General features: G+C 42.7%; 1 protein-coding gene and 1 long non-coding RNA gene across 2 annotated transcripts in view; both read right to left on the bottom strand.

Moving 5' to 3' along the window:
- Positions 1 to 7,639: 7,639 nt before the first annotated feature.
- On the bottom strand, positions 7,640 to 13,201 carry LOC139080911 (uncharacterized). The gene is made up of 2 exons (XR_011535775.1): positions 13,000 to 13,201; positions 7,640 to 9,193 (listed from the first exon to the last, which is right to left on the bottom strand). It is a non-coding gene; the product is annotated as an uncharacterized lncRNA (long non-coding RNA).
- Positions 13,202 to 13,591: 390 nt separating this feature from the next.
- The window catches only part of LOC103556800 (uncharacterized), a 205,919-nt gene continuing 198,594 nt past the window's right edge, over positions 13,592 to 20,916 (bottom strand). Inside the window, exons 6-8 of the mRNA XM_070604007.1 lie at positions 19,065 to 19,210; positions 18,622 to 18,831; positions 13,592 to 15,165 (exon numbers count right to left, since the gene is read on the bottom strand). The gene's annotated coding sequence lies outside the window, so the exon portion shown is untranslated. The remainder of the gene's footprint in view (positions 15,166 to 18,621; positions 18,832 to 19,064; positions 19,211 to 20,916) is intronic.

Genomic DNA, 20,916 nt, shown 5'->3' with positions numbered 1-20,916 from the left:
TGAACCATGAATTGAATAGCACTGAGCTAGCGTGCATCAGAAAATGGGACCCCCAAGAGTCTAGCATCCTTGTGAAAGGCACACAATTGCCAACACTATGCTTAGTGGATTTTAAACTGAGATGCCCAGGTGAAGGGAAAAGTTCTAAAACAATGAGGGCCCCAGTACATAATGCTCCCCTCCCAGCTCCAGGGAAGGCAAGAATCTTTTGAAGAGAAATTCTCCTGGACTTAGAGCCTCCCCTCCAAAGGAAACTGGTGTGGCCATCTGACCTGGGGCAAAATTTGTTCTCCAAGTATTGCTAAGATAGTTCCACAATAATACTAATAATCTTCCGTGCACGTGTGTGTGTTTCACTTCCATTGCACAAATGAGCAAATGACTTCCAGAAGATAATTGTCGGGCCACAGAGTCACAAGCACAGAGTTGAACTGTGAGCTCACAACCTCCAAGGCCCACTCCAGGGCTCAAGAGCACATGGCATGACTTCTCTGCAGTGGCAGAAGCTCAGAGCAGCCATAGCAGGCCTGGGAGAATTCATATCCTGTTGTCTCTTGGTCCGGGTTCTCTTTTACCCCTAGGCATACAATGGGATGCACAGAGAAAAATTCTTCCTTGGGAAATTCCGGTTCTCCTTTCTCACAGCATGGGAAGAAGTTGTGTTTCATAGCAGTGTGACTTTAAATCCTACCCTTTCAACTTGTCCAGCCAAATACATTATCTTTTCTGCTCCTTGCTTTTCCCAATCTTTCTCCATCCTCTTAGTTGCATCTTATCTTTTCTCCTCCACCTTTTCAACTTCTGCTACTACTCAGGACAATAAATAGGTCACCAGGAGCAATACCAGGTCCACCAGAACCCCACATCTAACCCCACACATGCCTGGTTCAGGATTTCCTGTTTTGACTTGCAAGTAGCATGGCATGTGCATCTGTCATAGCATTTCCATTTTGACCCAGACCAAAACCTGGAAAGGTAGTCTGTTAGTCCTCCAACAAGGCTTCCTGAAACGGGGACTGGTTTGGTTTTGACCAAGGCACTGGCAAGTACAAAGTCTTAGTTGTGAAGTAATCTCTGTGCTTCCTTTCTTATATCATTGTTGTCTGAATTTTAAAAATTCATAAGTGTGAAGTAATTCCCATGTCATTTCCATTGGAATAACAAAAGATACTTGTGTAGAAAAAGTATGCTGTCATCCATTGGAGGCACTACCTTCTCCCTAATGAAGTGTCCTCTGAGAACACCAGCAAAGACGTCCCACTCCTTTGTTCCAGCCCCATCACACCATTCTCTTAAACCATAACAATGGAAACGCAACTCCACAAATGCATTTTGGAATCAACTATTCTCAAGGCTGGTTCACAAGCGTCGAGCCTGGAAATTCTGCCGTGTTGCCAATTCATGTCAGAAAAAGAGCCAAAATAATGAATTCTACTACTCTGAATTATGCAACATGACCTAGTCTTTACTATGAGTTTGACAAGCAGGTGTAGGAGAAATATGAAACATCCCAAGCGATACACTGTTGGTTTCATGAAGAAAAACGGTTCTCAGCAACTTGGTGTTTAACTTTGCATTGAATTCAGATGTCCAGAAATTCACTTCCAAACATAGAATCCTTAGCATCTATGTAACCACTTCTGATTTCGTCTTCCTGTTTGAAAGATTTACTTAGGTGAAATGTGCTTTGCGTCATTAATGGTGACACGTTTCCAGAGCCCGGTGAAATGGATTACAAACGCCATCCCCTCCTTTTGAACAGGAACTTTGGTCCTGAGGGCTTGGTGTCATTGAAATTCATGAATGTAACTTCCTAAGAAGTTGTCCTGCGCAAGCTCTTTCCATCACCGGTTGCACGCACAATAGCAGCAGCCACATTCAAATATCCCAACCCTATTTCCCTTCAGAAAAGAAAGTGGCTTTACTTCCCATGCTTCTTAAAGTACCATCCTTTGCACTCTTCTATAAATGTATTTATTATTTAAGTAATGCCATTTTCACTTCAAGAAAAGAAGGTGTCTCCCTTTTTTTTTCTCTTTGACTGAGAGTTTCTCACATAGAATTTTTTAAGAACCGAAAAAGAGGGCCCATGGCCATTGTCTTTGGATGAAATATTCTCTGCTGATGGATGTTTTTGCAAAGTCAGTATTCAGGAGACTGGGGCTTCTTGTAACTGCCAAGCATAAAGTCACCCATCATTTAGAACCAACTCTACCTTGTTACAACACCCTCTTCGGCTTTCTGAAGCTCAGGGGAGGGGAGGCTGTCTTGTTGGTAGAACAAAAAGACCCTCTTCATTCTACCCAGAAACTGGGATGTGTTCCAGAAAGACTTGGGGGCACCGACGTTCCACCCTCTGATAATGAAGGAAAAAAGATGAACTCTTAAAGGAGTAAGAGTTTTCATGAAACTCTTAATGCATTTTCAATTTCATGAAAAATGATTTGCGGGATTGCATTTTCTCCCGTAAATTAATCAATCATCCAGCATAGAATCAAGATTCCAAAATACATTCTCAATTGCTTAAATTATGGTCTTTGGCTTCATTTCATGTCAGAAATGGACCTGCAGTAAACAAATAAACTTTCTCCTCTCAAGAAGTACTTGGAAAGAGTCTAAATACTGCTATACAATGTGACGTGCTTGGTAAAAATATTCTGAGAGGCAAACAGAAGAACTATGCAATCCAAAGGCAACACAATGTTGGCTTTTCTGATGTGCGGTCCTGTAATGAGGGAAAACAGATCTTTAACACAAAAAAGGATTCCTCCCTAAGGAAACACTGGGTCTGACTTCTGGTATTGATGCACTCCATCTAAATTTCTCTGAATGCTCCTCAAATGCAAAGAGTGGAATGATTGACCTATGATTCTACTCACCTACACCACAAAGTGTTCCCTCCTTTTGGCAAAACATCCAAAATATTGTTAAAGACAATATTATATTGCCTGATTATTCTTCTCACCCAGATCCTTACATATGGCATAAATACAGCTGTGCAAATTAGTGGCATATGAAGGTGAGCCAGGTATACAGGCTGCAAAGTGAAAATTTAATCACTGATCAAACATCTGTATTTTGTGTGTGTGTGTGTGTGAGAGAAAGATTTGCCTTGAGCTAACATGCGTTGACAATCTCCTCCCTCCCCAGTTTTTCTTTTTTTTTTTTTTGGCTTTTGGAAGATTAGCCCTGAGCTAACATCTGTGCCAATCCTCCTCTATCTTTTTGCATGTGGGATGCCTCCACAGCACAGCTGATGAGCAGAGCAGGTCTGCACCCAGGATCCGAACCCACAAACCCAGGCCGCTGAAGCAGGGCATGCAGAACTTTAACCACTTGGCCACAGGGCCTGCCCCAAACATAAGTAATTTTTGCACTTAGTGACTATTTTGGTATCCTATAAAGCAAACACAGATACATCTTTCATTTTCTCTGGTGTTGATTTCTTGCGGTATTTTCTGTGTAGATATTTTACATAATCCTTGTATCTGGGTTATTACTCATTATGCGTAACTCATCTTACAATGAGTTCACAAATTCTAAAAGGAGTTTATTTTCTGGGGACCTGAGCCATTTACAATGAATTAAAAATAAAATCTCTTCTTTAAGTTTATGAGTTGTTAGGAAGCCAGAAAGGATTATATTACCTAGCTTAGACCTATACTCAACATATTTGTACAAGAAAAAAAATGTGGAATCATTAATTCAGAATAATCTAAGAAAATACTCGTGGCCAATTAACATGGAGACGGCTAAGAATGTGTCTTAAACCCCCAGAGCAAAACCAAAATGAGCAAAAATGCCCTTGGATTCTCCAGCATATTTCTATTGAAGGATTGAGTGAAGAAAGTGATGTGATGTCTTCATTTTCCACTTGATGGTATTAGCCGAGTAAGAAGAATACAGAAATGTATTTATTTTCAGCTTCCATGTTAGGACCCGTGTGTGTAGTATGGAGGCCAGCAGAGAGTACGAGTTTGGGGGAGCACCAGGCATGACATACAAGTGGCAGTGCTGAAGATTCCAAAATACACGTTTGGCTTAAATCTACAGACGTACACACACAAAGTCTGTTGACTCCTTCAAAGTCACGTCCACAGAGCTATCCACATATTCAGAGGTGCTGCTATTGATCCAACATCCTTGGAACTTCCTTCTCACTGGAAAGGTTTTCAGAACCTAGCCATTTGATGTGTATACTCTGCCCACTTCCACTGGGACCTCCCTTTATTTAAGGTATTATTGAGAACACCTCCACAGAGACAAATCTTCATCCTTTCCAAAACTATTTGGGTTTTTGGCAATATATCAGATCATTTTTCATCAAGGGATGGTATGAAAACTTTACGATGCCCTTAGGAAACTCAAAAATAATTTCCAAAATATATTTTTTAACCAATGACATCAGACCAGAAGGAATAAGACAGTGGGTATTGACATTGCCATTTTATATTTCAAATCTTCTTCCTCGTAGTAACAAACGTTCCTGTAGAACATTTTCTGGTTTTATCAGCGTGCTGAGAAGAGAGATGCTCAGGACAGCAGGGCAAGGAGTTGGGTAAGGACCTCATATTTGTGCTCAATCAATCAATCGTCTGAGAAAACACTTAACCAGTTTACCTGGTTGACAAGTGGCTTAGGGATTGTGGAAGAAGGGCCTGCTGTTTCCTACAAATTGTGAGTTGCCCCAAGAACAAAACAACAGCTGATCTCTCCAATGAGAGATGTGGGCCTCGCTGGCTAACGGCAGAAGACAGAGGCTTCAGAGTCGCTGACAGGCTGCTGCTCATACGATGCTGGCCAAGAAGAGAGAGGAAAGTTTTCCTGGAGGGTGAGAAGGTCACCCTGCTCTAAGGGCTGGAATCCTTGGCTGTTGGTGCTTGTCATTGGGAATGTTCACACATCTCTTCAACCACTTAACAAGAAGGGATCCTGAAAACCATCTGTATGGATGATCCATTGCTGCATAACAACATCCCACAAACTTGAAACAACTCACATCTACTCAGAGACTGAATATACAAATGGACAATGGCTGGACCAGCTACAAAAACAGAATTCTCACACACAACCTTCAGCCACCTGCCCAGGAAACCAACCCCTTGTCTACAGTGACCAGCCCAGGAAGCCAGCCTGCCATATAAGTCGGACTTGAAGGAAGCCCGATCGCTGTCTCTACATCAATGCAGGAAGCTAAATATCTTTCGCAACAATGAGCCCCAAATGGCCAGGACTTGGTTAATAACTGCCAGGCTCCCTAAGTTCTGTCTCTGCTTCCAACTTAGGACCAACTAGAGAAAGCTAACTATGCACTGCTAACCAATCACACAGGATGCCTGGCTTCTCATTAGCTCACCTACAGCTTCTCCAGACCAACAGCTGCCATCAGGACACACCTGAAGTCTTCCTTTTCTCATCGTAAAGCTGTGCCATTCCTCTGCCTGCCTTTGAGTCTATGCTGAACCCAAGTGATGGTGGCCGACTTCCTTGCTCCAGCCAGCTCTGAATCAACAGCCTCTGCTTGTTCTTGTTTGGATGGGTTTTGTCTATTTCCACGCACAAAATGGGTCATAGACCCAAATGTAGATGCTAAAACTATTATGCTTCTGGGAGAAAACATATGAGAAAATCTTATCACTTTAGTATAGGCGAAGATTTCTTAGGACACAAAAAGCATGAATCATACCAGAAAAAACTAATAAATGGCACTTTACCAAAATTAAAAAGTCTGCTCTTTGAACGACACCATTAAGTAAATGAAATGACCAAAAAATGAAATGAGGGGCCAGCCCCGTGGCGCAGTGGTTAAGTTCTCACCTTCCCCTTCTCGGTAGCCTAGGGTTCGCCGGTTCAGATCTCGGGTGCGGACATGGCAGCGCTTGGCAAAAGCCATGCTGTGGTAGGCGTCCCACGTATAAAGTAGAGGAAGATGGGCATGGCTGTTAGCTCAGGGCCAGCCTTCCTCAGCAAAAAGAGGAGGATTGGCAGTAGTTAGCTCAGGGCTAATCTTCCTCAAAAAAAAAAAAAAAAAATGAAATGATAAGCCACACACTGGAAGAAAATATCACTTAAAAAATTTATTATACTAATGCATGTATTGCATATTTATTATACATTCAGAATATGTAAACAACTCACTTATAACAAGCAACCCATTAAACTATTGACAAAATGTATGAAAAAACACTTCACAAAAAAAATATATACAAATGGGACCAATAGGCATATAAAAATAGATACTCAATGTCATGAGTGGTCAGAGTCACGCAACTGAAAACCACAACACCGAACAAAATTTTAAAAGCCCAACAATCACAAACATTGGATGTGGACCAGCTGGAATCTTCGCACATTCCTGGCTGGGATATGAAACGGTACAGCTACTTTTGAAAAACGACAGCCTAACGTGTAAAGCAGAAGTTTTACTCCTAAGTATGTGAACCAAGATAAAAATGAGAGGCAAAAAAAAGTGTCTGGACTTGTACACTAGTATTGTTGCATTTTTGTGCATAGTAGTGCAAACAGGTAAATGCATAAACAAATTATGGTGGAACACGAGGATCACGGAAACGTCTGAGAGGCTTGTATGTTCTCGTCACACCTGCGCGTTCCACGGCTCCTCCTCTGCGCACCTGCTGTCTTTACTTCATGGCCGTGTCCTCGGCAGGTGATCACACAGGCTCCACTCACTCTGTGGTTGACCTCACCCGGAGGTGGTGGGGAAACTTTTTCTTCTCATACTCTAAGCACACCTGCGGGACCTATGATGTAATGATGAATATGGGATAGATGGTTCCGTGGGCCGGGTGGAGCCTTCGGTTACGAATCATCGCCATTCACATTTGTCCACCTTCCAGCTAAACTTCCCATGAGGGTTTGGGGGAAAATATTAGGACGTGTCCAAAATAATCTGCTTCTGAGTTAAGCAGGAAAATGCTAGTGTTTGGTGCCATCTAGCGGGTAAGATTTGCTATCAGGCCACGCAAACAGTATGAATTGACCGTTAACAGACAGGGAGCCCCGTAAGATACAGGAAACAGAATCATTTTTCAAAAAATGATTGCAGACTGGCGCTCAAACTGTTGACGCCTGTATTTTTGCTAATTAAAATGAACCTCGGCTTCACAGGTCGGTGTGGAGGTCTCCTTTGGGGTTGATAAAAATGTTTGGAGACTAGAGAGAGGGGACGGCTGTGCGACCCTGTGAATGTAGTTAGCACCACGGCATTACACGCTTTAAAAGGGTTCCATTTATGTTATGGGAAAATTACCATAAGAAAAAACGAATTTAAAAAGTGAGGAATGAATTGATAATCCCATCTCCAATCCTGCCTCCCAACTATCCACAACATCTTTTTAAAATCATACATCACAGCCCTGCCCTTCTGAATTTTGCTGGTTTTCATCCAGCCTCTCTCAGCGAAAACCCCTGAGGCTGTGCAATCCTGAAGTGGCCTGTGTGGAAGGGGCAGGGTTGGGGGTTGCAAGTGGCTGTTCCTCCTGTTATAAGCCACCACCCCTGCCTGTGGGCGTTCTGGGGACGGTGGAGCTGATGCTGGTACAGCTAATCTTGGAGTTAAGGACCAATGGTGGGAGGGCAGAGACACACCTCTCTTTTTTTTCCCGTTTGATAGTAATGCTAGAATTTATTCATCTTTAATTCCTTGGATAAGAAAATTTTTTCCAGCTTTATTGATGTATGATTGACAAAATTGTATATATCGAAGGTGTACAACGTGCTGATTTGGTATATGTATCCATTGTGAGATGATACGACAATCAAGTTAATTAACACATTCATCACTTCACATAGTTACCTTTGTGTGTGTGTGTGTGTGTGTGTGTGTAGAAAACACTTGAGATCTACTGTCAGCAAATTTCAAGTACACAGTACAGTATTCTTAATTAGTCAGCAGGCTATACATTAGGTCTCCAGAATGCACTCATCTTAGAACTAGAAGTTTGTATCCTTTAACCAACTTCTCCCCACCTCCCCACAATCCAGCCCCTGGAACCCACCATTCTACTCTCTGCTTCTGTGAGTTTGACTACTTCAGATTCCACATAAATGAGATCATACAATATTTGTCCTGTCCTTCTGTGTCTGGCTTATTTCCCTGAGTATAATGTCCTCCAGGTCCCTCTGTGTTGTCACAAATGGCATAATTTCCCTTCTTTTTAAGACTGAATAGCATTCCATTGTATGTACATATCACATTGTCTTTATCCATTCATCCGTCAACACATGCTCCCTGAAGGTGATGGGGGAAGTGATGGAGATGCCCAAGGTAGGAAGAGGGGAGATGCAGTTAAGGAGAACAAATACTCTTATGTTTTGTGTGATGCAGAAGAGCCAAGGGGATGGTGGAGGAGATTATTCAGGAGGAAACAGATATAGTGTGAGATGTGTGCACAAATCCATTCTTCTGAGAGCACACTTGCACACACACATTCACATGCATGCGTGCTCACACGCTCATACACTTACACACAGTTGTCCACACACTCACATTCACATGCTCTCACACTCATACACACTCACCTGTACATACTCACACACCTACACACCCTCAACCACACACACACACACACACACCGCTACTTCTACCTCTCATTAACCTGATCCTCTTTTGTCTCTCTCCCCACCGCTCAACAAACTGTTCATGTCCATGCTTTTGTTCAACACATCTGACATGTTGTATATTTAGCTGTTGGATATTGTCTAGTGGCATTCAATAAGCACATGGTCTGACCATCCCTCCTGTAAGCAGGTTAAAATGCTTACAACGCGTACACCCACGTGATCAGACAGTGTTCGTGTCCACACTTTAGTTCGTAGAATTAACGAGGGGCGTAATTAAGTACTTTCCATGTAAATACCTAGTGTGCTCGCTCTGGGAAGGGAAAGCAATACACAGACACATTTTTTTAAATAATGGATCATTATTTGGTTCTTTCTCCTGTGGGCATTCAATGACTTGCTGTAGAGCACAAATAAAAGCCCAGTAGTATGTGGAAGTCCTATGCAAAGCTGGAAACAGGTGCAAGGGTCAGAGTCTGTGGGAAGGCTGATTTGGAAGCCAATGGGAGGGACTCGAAAGGGTATCCCGGCCACGCTGTCACTGTTTCGCCAAGAAAGATTCATGTCTCTATGATCTCTCAAGCCAGCACTTTTCACTGCATTCAAATGCCAGCTGGGGACCAAAAAGGAAGAGAAGAGGGAGAGTTGGAACAGCCAGTGACCTGTTCGCCCTCTCTCCCTCCCCGTGCAACAGGCTGTGAACAGAGAGAAGTCTTTATGTGCCAGGATTCACTTCTCTGCAGAGACACCGGGCATTTTCCCCGCTGCCTACAGAATGCTTACGATTATGGGGGACCCTTGCTGGGCAGCCCAAAGTGCCCGGAACCCCAGGCCATCCTGTGGCCCTTCTGGTGGTGAGGGAAAGCAGGACAGCTAGCTCCCAAATGGAGTATCCCCGAACTCCCGCCCCTCCATGGTTCTGAATCCAGACAACGAACTTGTCCTACATCTCGCCTGCTTTGCTCCTGTGCAAGGGAGAGAACAGAGGATTTTATTTCAATAAGGAGACCTCATGAGCTGCATTCCATCAAATAGAAAGTCGGGGACTGGACCATAAGAAACAAAAGTAAAAACCCAGAAATTGCGATTACATGCAACCCTTCAAAATGTCGCCATGCTCCGTGCCTGTTGATAACGGATTAAAACAGTCAACACTGATTTTCATCTTCTTGCAATAGTCTCCTATTACATGGCCTATGCAAATGCACAGGAAATGTTGACTATGCTGCTGGCACCACTTTCTCTTTTGCTGGAAGGGAGATTCTAGATAAAAATCTTTATTTTTGCCATTCTTTGCTTTTTCATTCATATTTTTTTTCCTTTGCCTCAGGGTTACAGAGTGGAAAACTCCATGTTCTCTTTTTCTTAACTCTACATTTTCAGGTTGGTGCATTTTATCACTGCATTCTATGCATCATCTATCTATCTATCTATCTATCTATCTATCTGTCTATATATCTATCATCTATTATCTATCATCTATCTATTATCTATCGTCTATCTATTATCAATCATCAATATCCATCTAATTGTATATCTATCTATCATCTATGTTTGTATGTATCTACCTATCATCTATCTATCCACCTATGTATACCTATCTACCTATCATATATTTATAAAATTTATATATTCATATATATATAATTTCCTTCATGTTCATACAACTATGACATTAATTAAATTCCAACTAACAAAAATTACATTCTACAAGCTTGGTGTAGTGGCAAGCTGTGCCACCTGACCCTGGGACCAAGGTACACCCTGTGAGGCTGAGAATCACTTTTCTTTGTTAGACCTTACCTTTCTCCTGGGTAGGACTGGGCAGTCAACCTAGAAATATTAAAGGTGGCTCGTCATCTTGAAATGCATCGGTTCTACGGCTACAGGAGACGTGAACTCTGAACGGAGAGCTGTTGTCCTTTAACATGTAGCCCGGGCATCCGCACACATCACTGTGAGGATAACTGTGTGGTGCTGGCTGCTCAGCACACCCCAAAGGCAAGCTTGCTCTCCCAAGGGCCATATTTTACAAAGAAGATGGCAGCCCTGAGAACATGGTCCTCATAAACCCCTCTTCCTGCACCAGACTTCTGTGGCCATCAGTCCGTCTTGCCACCATGAAAGCCAACCACCGTCTTGTGTAGTGACGGGTGAAGACTGTTTGATCAGAGCTGTCTGACTGTCTTCAAGCAATAGAAATACAAGATAAAGATGACTTTCCCAGCACAGCAAACATAATTGAGCTGTACAGCATGGCTCCTCAAAACCATTGATTGTTCTAACCAATAGATTCCTTTGCATTTGATTTTTTTGTAATGGCCTTTGTCTTTTATTGCCTCTAGCAACTACTGTTAGAATGCAGGAAACTTGCCTCCACTAAGAGGCTATTTGACTTATGAACTCAAGCCAGACCAACATAGCCAAGCTCTCCTATCACCCCCATATCTGTTCTTACCCCTCCTCTTCTCTCCTCATGCTTGTCCAGAAGGAGATCCTTCTCCAAATTATCAATTTTTTTTTATAGCCAATATGAGAGTCTTGTTGGAAAATGTTGACCTTCATGGCTACACTTTTCTGGAGAAATCATTTCTCAGACCCCCAGCACTTGCATATTTTGCTTCTCAGCTGGATTTCCTCATCCCAAAAAGCTAGCTTGCAACCACCACCATCCACCCCACACAGAGGATGTGGCCATGTCAGGCCTTCCAGCCTATGGTCAATTTATCTGAAAGAGTCACCTGCTAAAAGGCATTATTTCGATCAACAACTGTTTAAGAGAACCTGGCACAAAAGCCAAACATATTACTTAATTTTAAGTGGCTGTCTGCTTGTTGGCCCAACCGTCTCTCCTTCATACCAATGCTTCTTTCAAGAGATTCCTCTATTTCCCAGTTTAGCACCCGAGTAGGTGTCTCCAAATAAGTGAGCATCCAGTGTCCACCCATTCCACTACTATGAGAGTCTGTACATAGATACTGCCAACATCAATGCTCACCTACTGCATACCCCAACATGACCAAGAGCTGTACATCAAACAGCAATTCTGCTCCTTCTGGCTTTCCAGACCCAAGGTAAGAGTGTTCTTTGGTCTCAGATTGACCGTAGAGGCATTGATATTTGAAATAAGCAACATAAAAAAGCTCACTGTTTCTCATACATGTTTCCAAAGAAGATATACAGGTGCCCAAGAGGCACATGAAAAGATGTTCAGCATTGCTAATCATCAGGGAAATGCAAATCAAAACTACACTAAGATATCACCTTATACCCGTCAGAATTGCTATAATCACTTAGACAAAAAATAACAAACGTTGTAGAGGATGTGGAGAAAAGTGAACCCTCATACACTGCTGGTGGGAATGCAAATTGGCACAGCTACTATGGAAAGCAGTATGGAGATTTTTCAAAAAATTAAAAATAGAAATATTGGGGCTGGCCCTGTGGCTGAGTGGTTAAGTTCATGTGCTCCGCTGCAGGTGGCCCAGTGTTTCGTTGGTTCGAACCTGGGCGCAGACATGGCACTGCTCATCAAGCCATGCTGAGGCAGCGTCCCACATGCCACAACCAGAAGGACCCACAACGAAGAATATACAACTATGTACCCGGGGGCTTCGGGGAGAAAAAGGAAACAAATAAAATCTTTTAAAAAAAACCCTCTATAAAAATAGAAATATCATATGACCCAGCTATCCCACTACTGGGTCTTTATCCAAAGAACTTGAAATCAATAATTCAAAGAGACTTATGCACCCCTATGTTCATTGCAGCATTGTTCACAACAGCCAAGATGTGGAAGCAACCCAAGTGCCCATCAAATGACAAACAGATAAAGAAGATGTGCTATACATATACAACAGAATACTACTCAGCCAAGAAAAAAGACAAAACCATCCCAATCACAGAAACATGGATGGACCTTGAGGGTATGATGTTAAGTGAAATAAGCCAGACAGTGAAAGACAGACACTGTATGATTCCACTCATATGTGGAAGATAAACAAACACATGGACAAAGAGAACAGAATAGTGATTACCAGAGAAAAAGGGGATGGGGAGTGGGCACATGGGGTGAAGGGGCACATTTACATGGTGACTGACAAGTAATAATGCACTACTGAAATTTCACAATGTTGTAAACTACTATGACCTCAATAAACAAAAAGGCTCACTGTTTTAGAACAGAGGATTGAAGAAGAAACAAATAAAATCAACATAGAGATAGCAGCACTGGGGAAATGAACTGAGTTACAATCCTAATGAAGGGGAAAAGCTAGAACTGTCCAGGAGGACCGTCTAGCTATCCGTAGAAAAGACTTTGGGCTGGAAAATAAAATTCAACCCCTGTATATATTCATTTTGCAGGGTTGTAGTAATAAGTGACCACAAATCATGTGACTTATGACAACAGGAACTTACTCTCTCACAATCTGGAGCCCAGGAGTCTGAGATGAAGGGGTCACAGGGCCACACTCCCTCCGGAGGCTCCAGGGGAGGGTCCCTCCTGCCTCTTCCAGCTTCTGGGGCTCCAGGCGTCCCTGGGCTGGGGGCCGCATCCCTCCCGTCTCTGCCTCCGTCCTCACGTGGCTTCTCCTCTGTGTCTGTGTCTTCTCTTCTGTCTCTGATCAGGACACTGTCACTGGATTTGGGGTCACCTTCATGCAGGATGACCTCATCTCAGATCCTTTACTTCACTAGGATCATCTGCAAAGACCCTATTTCCAGATAAGTTTGCATTCACAGGTTCTGGTAGGATTTGGAGATACCTTTTAAGGTGCCACTCTTCAACCTAGGACACCTTAATAATGAATTCACACTCCAAATTGCCTTAGAAGTCTTAAACAGTATCCACTTAAAAACCAAAATAGTCACTCGCCCTTTCCACATGTTTCTCCTTCTGTATCCTTCCCATTGCTCTCACTACCTCACAAGATGACACCATCATCTGCCTTTGTAAAACTTAATGAGTGACTGACTCCTCCCCCTACTGGATAATAGAACCGCACACTTCTTAAGAATAATTCCATACTTTATTTACCAGAGAATCTATACAATGCCTCGCACATAATAACCACATCTTGTTTGGCAAATTAACATGAATTTATCCAAATCATAAGCCTTTAATTTTTAGAAAGAAAAATAGATATCTATTTTTCTACATCATTTCAGAGTTGTTCTCTAGATATGCATGCCCTTTGCTGTGAAATCATACAGATTTTTTTTTTAATTTCATACATCATTTGCTGAAATGCCCTTTACAATGTAATGGAAGATAGAGCTTAAGGAAATAAAACTCTGTAGAAAATAAATTATCTTCTCTCTTTGTCTTGAGACCCAAAGATCTTACCTTATTAACAACCTCAGAGAGTCTCACAAAGCAAGTCTAGCAGTGAAGACAGCTGAACTCCAGCTTAACGGGAACCCTCGTTAATCAGACAGAAACACCAAGGTCCCGAGCACCACAGCTGGACGTAGTCATCCTGCAGAGAAGACGACCCTCACAGGACACAGGGAAAAAGTGTTTTGACAGGAAATGTATGGCAAAGGTGTGCCACGCGTGGTCACCAGATCTTGCTTCACTTGACCAAAGCAGAGCGCTGTGTGCATGGAGAACACGCTCTGTTAGGGTAATGCTGAGCTGCTTTAACGAATGAATCCAAAATCTCAGTGATGCTAACAAATAGCTGTTGTTAAATCCAAAATGGCTGTTTCCGGTTGGCTGGTCACGCTCCTCAAGAGCTGGTTCAGGGACCCTGCATCCTTCCATTTTGTGGCTATGACATCTGTAACCCTTGCCTCCAAGTTCACCAGGATGTGGATATTTAATCAGAGGAGAGAGGATGGAGAAAGTGCATTAGCCTGCTAGGGCTGCCATAACCAAGAACCACAGATATTTATGTCTTACCGTCCCGGAGGCTTGACGTCTGAGATCCACGTGAGGGCAGGGCTGGTTTTTCCTGAGGCCGCTCTCCGTGGCGTGTGGACGTGTCTTCTCCCCGTGTCCTCACATGGTCGTCCCTCTGTGCGTGTCTGTGTCCTCATCTCCACTTCTCATAAGGACCCCAGTGCTGTTGGATCAGGCCCTGATGACCTCATTTTACTTTAATCACCTCTTTAAAAACACCATCTCCAAATACAGTCAAATTCTGAGGTCCTGGGGTTAGGACTCCAACAATATGGATTTTGGGGGAACACAACTCAGTCAAAAACAGAAGTCATGCTCTTATCTTGCCACCTGGCCCAGAAGAGAAATGTGAGAATTCGATGTGCACTTCGTTGGCAAGCCTTCATTCCCATGGTCCCATCTCGATGCCCAGGTTAGAGGTGAGAGTCTGGCTCACATAGATGCTAGTGCCTTAGCCATTTCTCCACAGTGACTCAACCCAACAGATGAGGAGCATGGACAGACATGGAAGAGTCACGGTGGACAGGTAACCATTTCAGCCCCAACTGCACTTCAGAAGACGCCTTTCTGGCTCCACACCAACACCATTCCGTTCTCTACGTCGGGTCTCCATCACTAGAGAGAGACGCCATAATTGATTCTCTTTCTCAGTTGATCACCTCTTCTTGTAGAAACCATTCCTAAGTAAATATTTCTATATTACACTCATGCCTTTAGATCACCTCCCTAACCAGGACACTGCTCAGATTTGTTATTTATTTTACTGACTTTAATTAGCTGGATGGAGGAGGAAAACAATCCCTCGGTTATTGGCATGATGGTGAAACAGATGAGATCAGATGCCAGATCATCTCTGCCTGGGAGCATAAAGGGACGAGTTGGGGCCCCAAAAGGGAGCACTGGAAAGGAACATTGACTGAACGAGAATCCCTGCAGGATGGAGCTGAAGAGGGGATTCTCCACTCAGCAAAGACTTAGGTAACATATGCAGCACTCAAGACTGGCGTCATCCACTGGAAATAGGAAGAGCATGGTCTTTCACCATCTCACAGTGTAGGTAGAACAGCAGATCCACAAACAGAGAACTGTAGCAAAATGGGGTGAGTATTATGACAAAGGCGTGTGCCAAAGAGACAAGGGGAGACAATGCTCCTATACTCTACTATGTTCTGCAGGCAGAGAGCCTAGGAGCTATTTATCGTAAAACGATCCAGGTGTCTTAACAAATAGAGACAAATGGTATTCTCTTTCTCCAGGTAACTCTGATAGGAGAACAACGAATTAAAACAAGGAAGCCCAGACAGTTCAGAGTCAGGGGCCCAGATGACATTCTTGGATCCCATTGTTCCCAGAAACTACAGTGCAATTTGAGCTCTTCTAATTCTTATCTGGGAGGGTGGAGAGGAACATGGTCAGTCACCCGGGAGCCTGGAAGAACAGGATTTACCCGGCCCGAGTGTGCAGATCAACAACCCAGATCTCCAGCCTCCAACAAACCAGCCTCCTCAACTGTGAAATTCAACTCAGTTAGAGTCTGGAGAGAGGGAAGGGAGACCCAAAGGGTTATATGTGCCTTCCGAATGTCTTTTTTAATTTATTTCACCAACTGTGATCAGACAAAGAGGGCTTCTCTCCCCAGGGGTTGTGTCTTCCCAACCCAGGAGTAAAGGGAAGTATTTAGGTTCTTTCCATGACTTGATTAGCTGTGGATGTGGCTCCTCTTTATCAATATAGAGAAAGTAATCACCCCCACTCTATGATGCCATATAACAGCTTCCTTTAAAAGGAGGGAAATGGATAAACAAAGTGCGGTCCATCTATACAATGGAATACTATTCGGCCTTAAAAAGGAAGGAAATTCTGACACATGCTACAATGTGGACGGACCTCGAACACGTTATGCTAAATGAAATAATTGATTCAAAAGGACAAATACTGTATGATCCCACGTATATGAGGTCCCTAGAATGATCAAATTCATAGAGACAGAAGGAAAAATGATGGTTACTAGGGGCTGGAGGAGGCGAGAATGGGAAGTTGCTGTGTAATGGGGACAGAGTTTTGGTGTTGCAAGACGACGAAAGTTCTGGAGGTGGATGGTGGTGATGTTTGCACAATAACATGAAGGTACTTAGCACTACTAAACGGCACACTGAAAAACGGTCAGGATGGTAAATTTTGTGTTATGTCTATTTTACCACAATTAAAAATTTTAGGAAGGGACGCTACTTTGGAATGACTGAGGCAAAATGCAAGGCATTCTCTCTGGACAAGCATTTCACATGCCTCTGGCTCCACATATTCACGGATGCCCAACGGCTAGTCTACCTGCCAAATCTTGTTGTGATAGTCTGGCCTCGAGGGAGTTCCTTATTCAGATTAGAAGGTCATTTCTGAATGCCGGTTGCAGTTATATGATTTGTTCTTTGATAAAATAGCCTAAATGTTCTTCTCTGCTCGCTTCCTGCCTCCCCTTAGGAGCAAGGCTGCATTATCCTCTGACACAGTGGGCGGTGCAGAACCACCCTTTCAGACAAGAGGCTCCTAAGATTATTGAAAGGAATCCTTCAGTCGTGAATCAAAGCCCGGACATACAATTCCATACAAAACTTCTCCAACCAGGGCGAGAGTGGTCACAAAAGCAGGCTGTGCCATTCACGAAACTATAGCCACTCTCCAACGCAACGATCCAAGAATAATTTTCCCCAAGAAAGAATCATCGGCTTTATAGTTACACTGAACCACATTTTCCACGCTGCGATGAATATTTTTGACATGATTCACGTGAAAATAACCACCTGCAAATCCAACATTCCAAATGCAGTTCCCTTAGCGACTGGGCATTTTCTTACTGATACAAACCCACCCCTGAACCCCTGACTACTTGTCTTTGAAGAGTATTTGCATGCAAAATGCTGCCACCGTAGCAAACACTTAGAAATTTATAGCCCGGAATCTTTTTCATTTGGTCCACATGGATACAACTTTAATAACCTAATTCCATTTAGATCATTGAGTACTTAGAAACAAGAAATTATGGGACTTGGCTTCTTCATCCTGCCAATAACAGCTGTAAACAGTGCTGAACAAAAGATCAACGTATACGTTTTTAAAAAGTGCATCAGCGAATTGGCAAATTAGTAAAGAATACTCAGATTCTGAAGCTGTAAGTGAGGGTGAGAAGTCAGAAGGATGGGCTGGGCACTGCAGAGCCTACGGAATTGAGGTTCAGTTTCCACCGATCCCAGGAGTCTGATACAACATTCCCCCATCCCACACAGAAACAGATCTCCCAGAAAAAAGATCTCCCAGTTGACCCACACAATTGCAGGAAATAATAAGTGCTCATTGTTTCAAGCCACTAACTGGAGGGTGAATTGCTCTGCAGGAAAAGCTAATTGCTACCATTTTGCATCCAAGATAACAGAACATTCATAGTTTATGCCCTGGGTCTTCATGCTACTCAGACTTACAGTCGGTTCTTCTTATCTGCAGATTCCATATTTGCAAATTTGCCTACTGGCCAAGATGTATTTGTAACCCCCAAATCAATACTTAGCACGTTCGTGCTCAATCACAGAAAATTTGAGTTCCCAGCTGAGGATGAAGGAACCGACGCCCTGCTTTCTTGTTTCAGCTCTCCTCCTGTCAGCAGTCTTTTCCTTGGTATAGTTACTGCCACGCTTTTGCATTTTTGTGCTTTTGGGCGGTGATTTTTCTGTTTAAAATGGCCCCCAGGTGTAGTGCTGAAGGGCTGCCTAGTGTTTCTAAGTGCAAGAAGGCTGCCATGTACCTTATAGAGAAATTACGTGTTAGATGAGCTTCCTTTAGGCAAGAGTTACAGCACCCATTGGCTGCGAGCTCAATGTTAACGAACCAACAATATATAATATAACTAACAATATATATTATTATTAACAATATATAATATTTAATATAATATATATTCAATGTCCTTAAACATAAACACACATAAAACCAGGTTATGTGTTGATGGGTTGATGAACATGTGGTGACCAGAAGCTCTCAGGAAACTTACCCTGTCCATCCCCTAGGAACACGGTTTATTACGCACCAATTTAGTGTTGGCAGCAACTGAACAGAACTTAATGGTGGATAATGAGAATCAACTGTACCTGGTTCGTCCCAGTCAGATGGTTGGATTGCATCTCTTGGCCCCTTGGAGTCAGCATGGGCATGAGACTAGTTCATTCAAAGAGGTAGGAGCAAAGAGACGTGTCAATTCCGGGGCAGCTTTAAGGGATAATTGTCATTGGCCACATCCCTTCTTCCCATCTGCCACAGAAAACAGCTGTTCCCTGCAAGGTGACAGTTCCTCATTTGATCTGCATGATAAGAACAGAAAAACATCTCTCTGCTGAACATGGCACCTCAAGTCAGCTGTCACACAGGTGCGACACCCCAAACCTGCATTACCCGTGCAGTCTGAGAAACGCAAGCCAGCAATTCAGGTTAAAGCAGTTTTAGACTGATAATGTCTCCAGTTTTAAAGAAATATGAAACATGCATGCTTAATAAACCTAATTAACTTATCAAATCTAAAGTTAATTATATTTACCTTCTGAAAATAGAGGAATCTTGAATTCAGAAAATGAAAACTCCATTCTTGATTTTCACACTTCTCTCATGCTTCTTTTGTTATATATTTGGGTTGATTTAGTTTTTGAAGCCCCAACAGACATGATTCTCATGGTCGTATATAACCTGGTAGAAACAAAATCACATAACTTATCAAGAGGAACCCATAACATTCCGAAACCCCCAAATCTTTCCAATGGACAAACTGCCCAAAATAGGAACAGGTGCCCCAAAAGAAGGAAGCAAAATTGTATCCACAAAGAATGCGTCCATTGGAATTTTGAGATGTAGAATGTGTATGTTTTATATGTTTAAGAAATAGAAGAATTGATACACGTAAGAACAAGATTGTATATGAAATTAGAGAAAAGAACCAGCCCAAACGTGTAGAAATGGAAAATACAATCCTTTTAGTTTAAAACTCACTGGACTGACTTAATAGTTGATTGGCAAATTAGAAGGTTGAACAAGGAAAAAATATATCAACAATCTAATTAAATTACCCAAAATATAGGACAAGGAGAGAGAAAAGCAGAAAGTATGGAAGAAAGAGTTCTGAAATATGGAGGGTAGAATCAGGTCTCATATACATCTCACCAGGTTCCCTAAAGAGAGGAGAAGGAGAGGATGGATCTCTCCTGCTGGAGAGAGAATGGTGAGAACTTCCTAGAACCACCACAGGTGGAGTCCACAGATTCAGGACGCTCAACGAATCCTGTGCCTAGTCTATAAAAAGGAACTCATAACTCATCCCGTCAAAGTAAAACCACAGGACTCCAAAAGCAAAGAACAAATATGCAAGAAGCCAGAGAGAAAACAGAGACTTCCTTCAACTTGATGCTGCTTCAACTTTCAGTTAGAACAGAAACAGCCAGGACCTGGACGGCTGTGGAACGATGTGTTTAATAGCTAAGATAAAGTTTTGGTCAAGTTGGAATTGTACAGCCAGAGAAAACGTTCTTCAAGGGAGTGAAATTACAATATTTTGGGGAGGAGAATGTCAATGGCTGTTACCTCGTGGAGCTGGTGGTAATGTTGCATGGCAGCACGGCTACCCAAAAGAATTATTGGAGGGGCTGCTGATTGCTTTGGTCTTGGAAATTTTGAAATGACTATTCCACGGCTATTCTTTCTGGCAATTGCTATTAGAGGGGATGACAACTGATTCTCTAACGGCTGCTTTGATTTATGAATTTGCATCAGACTGGCTAAACCACGCTCTTCCACAATCTTGCCATAGGTGCTTCCTCCTCCCACTCCCTCACTTGAGTGAACTCTGGTCCTGAAGTGTGCCCCCCACCAAATTAACAGTTTTATTGAGTAACGGACATGCTGAATGATGCATTTTACATTGAAGGAAAGGGGTCAGCCTGGTGGTGTAGTGGTTGACTTTGCATGTTCCGCTTCAGTGGCCCAGGGTTCACGGGTTCCAATCCCGGGTGCAGATCTACACACGGCTCATCAAGCCATGCTGTGGCGGCATCCCACATACAAAATAGAGGAAGATTGGCACAGATGTTAGCTCAGGGACAATCTCCCTGACCAAATATATATATATATATATATACATATTTTACTCACTTAAAAGTAACAATAACAAATCCAATACAACATTGTTCACAAACAATGCAAAAAAATAAAAAATAAATAAATTGAAGGAAAGTGACCCTCGGATAATGAGTAAAGAAAGCACTAAATATCCAGAGACTATAACTTGGATAAATAAATGACCTTCAGAATCATGTCTGCTGGGGCCTCAAAAACAAAATCAAACCAGAATACAGAACAAAAATATTGTGAAAATCAGGAATGGATGTTTGCATTTACTGAAT

Source organism: Equus przewalskii, chromosome X (genome assembly GCF_037783145.1).
Source record: "Equus przewalskii isolate Varuska chromosome X, EquPr2, whole genome shotgun sequence".
Lineage (NCBI taxonomy): Eukaryota > Metazoa > Chordata > Mammalia > Perissodactyla > Equidae > Equus > Equus przewalskii.
Note: the sequence above shows the minus strand (reverse complement) of the source record. Positions and strands in the feature narration are given on the sequence as shown.